Source organism: Coregonus clupeaformis, unplaced genomic scaffold (genome assembly GCF_020615455.1).
Source record: "Coregonus clupeaformis isolate EN_2021a unplaced genomic scaffold, ASM2061545v1 scaf6814, whole genome shotgun sequence".
Lineage (NCBI taxonomy): Eukaryota > Metazoa > Chordata > Actinopteri > Salmoniformes > Salmonidae > Coregonus > Coregonus clupeaformis.
The window spans coordinates 1-7,893 of record NW_025540268.1 but is presented as its reverse complement, the minus strand read 5'-3'; the positions used below and the strand labels follow the sequence as shown (position 1 = coordinate 7,893).

Below are 7,893 nucleotides of genomic sequence, written 5' to 3'. Positions count from 1 at the left end.
AAAACAACAAAAAATGTGTCACTGTCCCAATACTTTCGGAGCTCACTGTATTCCCCTCAGAAATCAGTGAGTGGATTTCAAGCCTATGGTACAAGCCTGCCCTCAACTGTTCATTTGAGAGACTACACCCAATGCTGGCTCAAAGATAATGTGCAATATCAACACAAAAGGTCTCTAAAGAGAGATAATTATGCTATATGTTGACATCAAATTAATCATGTTATAGCTTTAATACAATTCAAAATGACATTGTCTGAGAACCAAAAGCGGAGGTGACAGGGGTAAGTAATAATCAGTTATTATATATGTATTTATACAGTCATTACACCTCTGAACTCCGTGCTTCCTCTTCATGTTGCGGGAGAACACTTACAGGGCATGAAAGCTAGTCTAAGTCGTCTAAGATATAGAACTTTAGGGGGTGATGTAACAAAGGTACTCTAGTTTAAGAGTGTATCTCAATAGTCTAAAGTGGCTTGCTCTTCGAACCACCACACGTCTCCGAGTTTTCAGATCATTGCAGATTAAGGAGAGATGCTACAGGAAGGTCCTTTGGACAATTGAGATGCACCGCTGAAGACGCGTTATGATGTTTTATGATGCACTTATACACTGTCATTCATATGTCAAAAGGGCAGGTTGAAAGTGTTACCAACAGAAAATGATCATCACTGGAAACTCATCTCAAAGTATTTAGTTAGAGATATTTGAAACTGACATAATCTACAGAACATAAGGTAACAATATACAACAAATAAATTTGTATATATAGCACACTGAATAATGATTTGAGTAAAGATTAAAACATTCTATGAGTTTGGCAGTCATCTTTGACTGTTTTTGGCTTTTGTATAGGAGCGCCGGATATATTTCACTAGCTAGTTAAAATCACATTCATAAAAGTTGGACCTTAGTTTTGAGACGTAACCATGTCAATGGCCTTGTTTTGGCACCAGCGTAGCCGAAGTCGGTCCCAAAATGCTGGATATTGTTCTAGCTCTTCCTGGCCAGTCCAGGTAGGTCCTGGTCTTCATCAGTCTGGCCAGCCTGTGGTGGGCGGACAGCTGATGCGAGGAGGGATGTCCTCCAAGAAGACCAGGATGAGGATGTCCCTGTCCTCCACCAGCAGCTGGTCAGTGGCCAGCTTCATCTCCAAAGAGCAGCAGTTGCTGCGGAGGTAGTGGCGGCTGACCAAGCAGGTGGTTCGGTGGCTGCTGTAGAGACTTTGATATTGGTCCACGATATCCTTCCCCCAGCTGGAAGTCTCTGCTGTGCAGACACAAACGCGGAAAGGGCACGGACGTTGTTCCATGTTGGGCAGAAGCTCCTCCACCACACAGTGTTCGACTTTCGCTGTAGGACACAAAGGCGCAGTACGGTACCGTCCCTTGTTGTTCGAAACACGACCTCCTCCAACCAGCCGCGAGTGATGTAGAATAGAGCCAGCAGATTGGCCAGCATGAAGCCAGGAGGCCCAGAGAGGTGGCGACAAACAAAATGAATCCTGTGTCAGAGGGAGGCCCAGAGAGGGTGGCGACAAACAAAATGAATCTGTGTCCGCAGGAGGCCCAGAGAGGTGGCGACAAACAAAATTAATCCTGTGTCCGCAGGGAGGCCCAGAGAGGTAGTGACAAACAAAATAATCCTTGTCCAGAGGAGGCCCATGAAGGTGGCGACAAACAAAATGAATCCTGTATCCAGAAAGAGAGGCCCAGAGAGGTGGCGACAAACAAAATGAATCCTGTGTCCGCGGGAGGCCCAGAGAGGTGGCGACAAACAAAATGAATCCTGTGTCCAGGGAGGTCCAAGAGAGGTGGACAAACAAAATTAATCCCCTGTGTCCACAGGAGGCCCAGGAGAGTTGGCGACAAACAAAATTAATCCTGTGTCCGCAGGAGCCAAGAGGTGGTGACAAACAAAATAATCCTTGGTCCCAGGAGGCCCAGAGAGGTTGGCGACTAAATGAAAATGAATCCTGCATCTGCAGGAGGCCCAGAGAGGGTGGCGACAAACAAAATGAATCCTGTGGTCCATAGGAGGCCCAGAGAGGTGGCGACAAACAAAATTAATCCTGCGTCCGCAGGAGGCCCAGAGAGGTGTGGTAGACAAACAAAATGAATTCCCAACGTCGAGGAGGCCCAGAGAGGTGAGACAAACAAATGAATCCCCGTCTGCAGAACAATGCATTTGGGCGTATTTGAGGAAGTTCTGCCATGCTCATCTTTGCAACTTAATCCCTCAAATGTACAGTACCAAAACATGACGTGAACTTGTCGATTCTGTTTTGCCCAGTTATGAAACCAAGCATTGTCGCAACTGCATTGTAAAATAAGCTCTTGTATAAGCAGATACCTTAGGCGATGGTGGAGATTCGATTGTATTTCAAGTACAGTTCTTCCAGGTTTTTCATGCAACAGAACTGGCTATGATGTATGCAAAAAATATTATTGTAAACCAATGAGAATAATTTTAACCACAAAATAGGACTAGGTTGAGTTTTACAAAGGGGATGTGAATCTAGTATTGTCCAAAGAACAATTCTGATCAGACAAACTCTGGAGATTCCTCAAGACATGGATAAAGCTCAGATCAATAAATATTTGTTGAAAACTTTTGAATAGCAGACATTGAGAAGTTGATATGGTCTGTAGTCAAGGAAACATAAGAAGTTGAGAGTTGATAGAGTCTGTCTTAAATTGTCTAAGTTACCATGCTCCTGACAGAATTCAAATCATTCCACTTTGCTGACACCCGACTGCAGTCATTGCATCTGCAGTACATCATTTAGAGGCATGCTAAGAGATTAACTGTTTTTAAAACCTTCACAACACACTTCTACCTATGGTCTTCAGATGACGGAAAGTCAAGACAATATCTTGAAGACTATAGAAACTTGGGATCTCATAAATAGATCCATTAGAGGCGGTGCAGTTTGGGATACTCAGAGTGGCAATGTTGCCTGACAGATGCAGGGATGTCCGTGTAAGATGTGTTATTTATTAATCTACATAAAACCTCTGACAAGCTGTTTATGGCTACCGTAAGAGTGGTCAACTGTTTCATCCAAGCAAATGCATCTACAGCTATTGCAGAGAACGAACATTGTATTCTTAACTGTTTAAGAGTATGTAAATATACATATTTGAGTAAATGGATAAGTTCAAAGAGAAAGTAAGGCTCAGTGTCTGAAGTTCCAAAACCATTCTGAAAGCACCTGGAAGAATCTCTGCCGGTTGACCTGCGATGCTGAGCTCAACGAGTTTGTGAAATCTGGAAAAATTGTTGGGATGCAGAATGGATTATTTTCTCATCTCGACACACAGGGTCTGGATGAAATTGGGGGAACATGGCGAGGTGAAGTGTCACATTGTCGACATCCCTGTACCTCACTGTAAGGTTACCACCATAACAATAACTGTCAACTGTCCCTTCTCCATCAGTCATCACACATTTCTCACTATAATAATAATAAGTCCAACCTGAAACACTGATGATCCAAAGAGCCACAAGTGAGTGATACTGATGAGCCTCATCCTTCCAGAGGACTACAAATATCCGTCTTATCCAGTTAGATTGGTAATTGTGTGCTAAATCTAACAGACCCAATCATAGCGGAACTGCTTTCTGGACTGCCCGACGGTATAGATGCAGATTTGCCTAAAATGAAGCTACAGACACTGCTACCGGAAATGCAGCTCAATGTGACAGCTGAGACAGTAGACAGACACTATAATTGTCCCAGTATCAATGTTGACAGGAAACTTGACCTCACACTTGCCCTTCCAACACACACAAGCACTCACACAAGCACACACACACACTCACACAAGCAGACACACGCACACATGCACAAGCATACAAACACACACACACACACACTGGGGAGAATGGGTAACTGACTGTCCTTACCAGTGGCGGCTGGTGAAAAATATTCTCGGTGGGGCTGTGCCATACTTTTTTTTTCCTGTAACCATCGCGATATATTTTAACACAAACTGCAGGACAGCAGTGCTCAGTGAAACATTCAGTAATTATTTAATGCCAATATTAAAAAGTTGAGGCATTCTTACACAAAAACATTTACACAAACCCAAGCCTTTCATTTGCATTTAAAGTGAACTTTTCACCATTGGTAGTAAACAGGCAACGCAACAGGCATGCTGTCAGAACAGAGTGGAAAAGTGGACAATAACATGAAATTATTATAAAGTTTATAGGAAATCTTACACTGTATAAAAAGGATGTATAATATAGAAATGGATATCAAGTGGATGAACTCAAACCTTTGACTGGAAGAATAGCATAGTATTTTATGATCATACTAAATGGACTAATTGTTAATGTGCTCCAGAACTGCAACAATTAATTGATACAAAACAACATATACAGTAATATTAGCAAAGACACTATTAAGACTTTCTAGAGTACCATATATAACTGATTTTATGCTAAGGTCAACTAAATACAAAGAAACATGCGTCAGAGCTGCTCTGTGTGTGTGTGTCTGTCATCTTATTTGTACAGGAATTTTGTCGTCTGTCCTTCTGAGTGGCAAACCTCTCAATGACCCTTTGATTAAAGTCAGGAATGTCCTCTGACAAGTTTCGCTTCTCCATGGAGAGCATGGCCAGAGCGTTCAGGCGATCCTGTGTCTGCTGTTTCTCAGGAAGGTCTTGATCCTTTTCGAGTGTAGAGGAGCACCTTTCTGACTCAGCAGTTGTCATGGGTGTGGTGATGAGGATCTTGAGGAGGCTGGCAGTCTCTGGTGAAAGTGCTTGAAGGTTGTTCTCCATGAAGAACTGTACAGGGGCAGTGCACCACACAAGCCTTGAACTCACTGTTCTCAGATGAGGGACAGTTCGGTTTTGAGCTTGGCCTTGTTCAACATGGGGTACGCCTCCACAGTTGTTTCAAGCGCTGTATCGGGAACTTCACACTGTGTTGTGGGAACAACTCTCCGTTCAATAGTGTTGCGCTGATGAGGTGCTGGGTGAAGGAGAACCTCTCTTTGGCATGACTCAGGATGGTATCACACACCTGTAAAAGATACATCATCAGCTTTAATTTGCAATTAAGCTATTTTGATGCAAGTGATCCTGACTGACACACATGCCTATGTCCAACTCAAGTATATGATTACCAAGGTGCTGATTGTTCAGGGTTTTGGCTACATACTACCAGGCCTGAAAAAAGTTCTAGGGGGAAACACCGACAATTACATCACAACTTACCTCTATAGCCAACCTCTGTTGTTCTCCTGGTCCCAGCATCCTCCGTCGGATGGGCTGTTGCTGCTCGTCAGATGCGCTGTCCCCACACAAAGAGGGAATTGAGGCCCTGGGTCCAAAAATAAAGTTTAATTTGATAACTTGCAATCAGACTTCTTAACTCACTGTAATTCCCCCCTCAACACACAACCAGTGACTTTTATATATATATATATATATATATATATATATATATATATATATATATATATATATATATATATGGACAGACAGACAGACAGACAGACAGATAGTGTGTATATACACACAAACTATGTCTAAGTAACTGCTTTAACCTGTAGCAATTAACTGATGTTATTCGTTTTTAAAGCCTTTTTCTATTACATTTGTGAGAGAGGGATGCAACATCATTTTGTTCTGCTGTGCACTTAGCAATAAAGTTAATCTTCAATAACAACTAGGCCTCTTTTAGAAATTGACCTGGTGGACACCTGAATAATTATTACAACGTTGTAGTACTTTCCTGCATTATTATCAACGTCTGATTGTGTCTTCTCTTCCTTTTTAAAATACTAAAACAAATATAATTGTGACGGCTCATGATAATCACTCACTTTGATGACCAGACACATTTAGGCCTTTAAACTGTTGCAAGTGAACTATTCATCTTTCTAACAACATCTTTATCAGCCAACAGTAAATATAGTTATTTACCCGATTGTTAGCATGCTGTCTGTGAACCTCTGGACAAGTGCTTTAATGAAGACAGGGTCGATGTTCTCTTCTGCAGCTGGCTGAAAAGCATGTCCACATTTGGCATGATCTTGCGGAACAGTGCCAGGAAAAACAGAAAGCCTCGTCTTCGAGCATCCTCACAAAGCCCCCGCCTCTCTGACAGTCGGGGGCATCAAAGTTCCCAGAGTCTCTGATGGTCTGGAAACACGTTAGAGGTCATCCTGTACTCAGATACAGTGTTTATAGCGCGACTGTGGAAGTTCCACCGTGTTGTAGAGGCTCTGGGGAGTCTATGCGTAACCACTTGGTCAAGCACGGTGGTTCGCTTGAGACCTGGAGAAGAAAGCAGAAAAATCCTGCAAGGTCGGAAAAGAAAGTGCCGATCCTGGGGATGCGTGAAGTAGCCTGCTGCATGATGAGGTTCAGCTGATGTGCATAGCAGTGGACGTAGTGCGCATTTTTCGCACACATCCACTATTTTACGCTGCACTCGCCAAGGTGGCTCCCCTCATCACACTTGCTCCGTCGTAAGCTCGGGCAATAAGTTTGGCCTTTGTCCATGTGAGAGTATGGTGCTGAGCCTCTCCGGCAGCGCTGCTAGCGATGGTGTCGGACGGTTGCGTTCTCGATCAAAATGAACTCAACGCTTCTTGGGACGTTACTTTTAGCATCGATGTAGCGTATCACAAGCACCAACTGGCAGTGGGTGGAAACGTCAGTCGTCATCAGCTTGAATGGCGATAAAAATCAGCACTCTTTACTTCCTCCGGGATGTAATCCTAAGCACTGACAGCATACAGTCCAACAGCTCGTTCTGTACGTCTTTGACGTGCCCTCAAAAACGGTAGCTGTCCTCAGGTGCTCCTCCAGCACACTGTCGAGGGAGGCAACAAAATCCACTAAGCCCTCGGAAAATGCCGGATTGTCCGAGGAGTCAGTCTCCTCGTGCCCACGCAAGGCCAACTCAAAAGCCCCACAGAACTTCACACAATCGATAATTTTGGATAGAATGTGCCTGTTTTTATCCACCTCCTCATTGTGTTTCCTCACCGCAATCCTGTGGCCGTCATCCAGCTGCGTAGCAATGTTCACCCTTCCTAATACAGCTAGCTTTACAGAGTTCTCCATGTGTGCCCTGGTGTTCTCATGTTTCTTTACCTTCTCTGACAGGTGCTTCATATCCCTACTCCGACCTGTCCATGCTGAATCTGACCCCGTTGGTTTAAAAAAAGCAAGCACGGAAAGCAAAACAAAGCATTAGCATCAGTGCACCCAGCTAGCCAAGCCTTCCTGGTGTACCAGCTACGGGAGAAGCCGCGCATATACTGCTTCCCTTTCTGCTAGCCTGCTGTCTGATTGAGAGGTCAGGTTGATCTGGGCCCAGCTCTTTCCTCCCGAACTTTCTCTGACAAAGTTCTCCTCTCAAACGGATCTTGGAGGAGAGATTTCCACCGAGTTAGGTTGGTCTTGGAGGATAACGTTACGCTGCTATTGTATCGTCTAGTAAAAATGGCGCCACTGGAGCCCGGTCCTTATTTCATCAGGCCGAGCTTGGGGCGATAAAATAATCGCCCTCCTTGATTCGATTAAGATCGCTGATTGGCTAACATTTTATGTCATGCATTCATATCTTAAATTAGCACTTGGCTTAACTTGCTACGTAGACCCGCCTACCTCGGGGCACTTTCTGTACCCAGAGCTGACGAGGCGTTTGACAGGCAGAGGAAAGGTTGCGAATATGATTTTCTATCATATCTTACACATATTACTGTGTGCATTCCATATTTCAAACACACAAATATTGACATACTAATGTTTTTATTATTATTATTATTATTATTTTTATTTATTTTTTATTTTATTTTTTAAATAATTTTATTTAAGGGGGCGTGGCGCCCTAGCGCCCTCTATCGGCCAGCTGCCACTGGTC

General features: G+C 43.6%; 1 pseudogene; it reads right to left on the bottom strand.

The window, feature by feature from the left end:
- Window positions 1-910: 910 nt before the first annotated feature.
- LOC123491044 lies at window positions 911-1,504 on the bottom strand (annotated as a pseudogene).
- Between the last annotated feature and the right edge of the window lie 6,389 nt (window positions 1,505-7,893).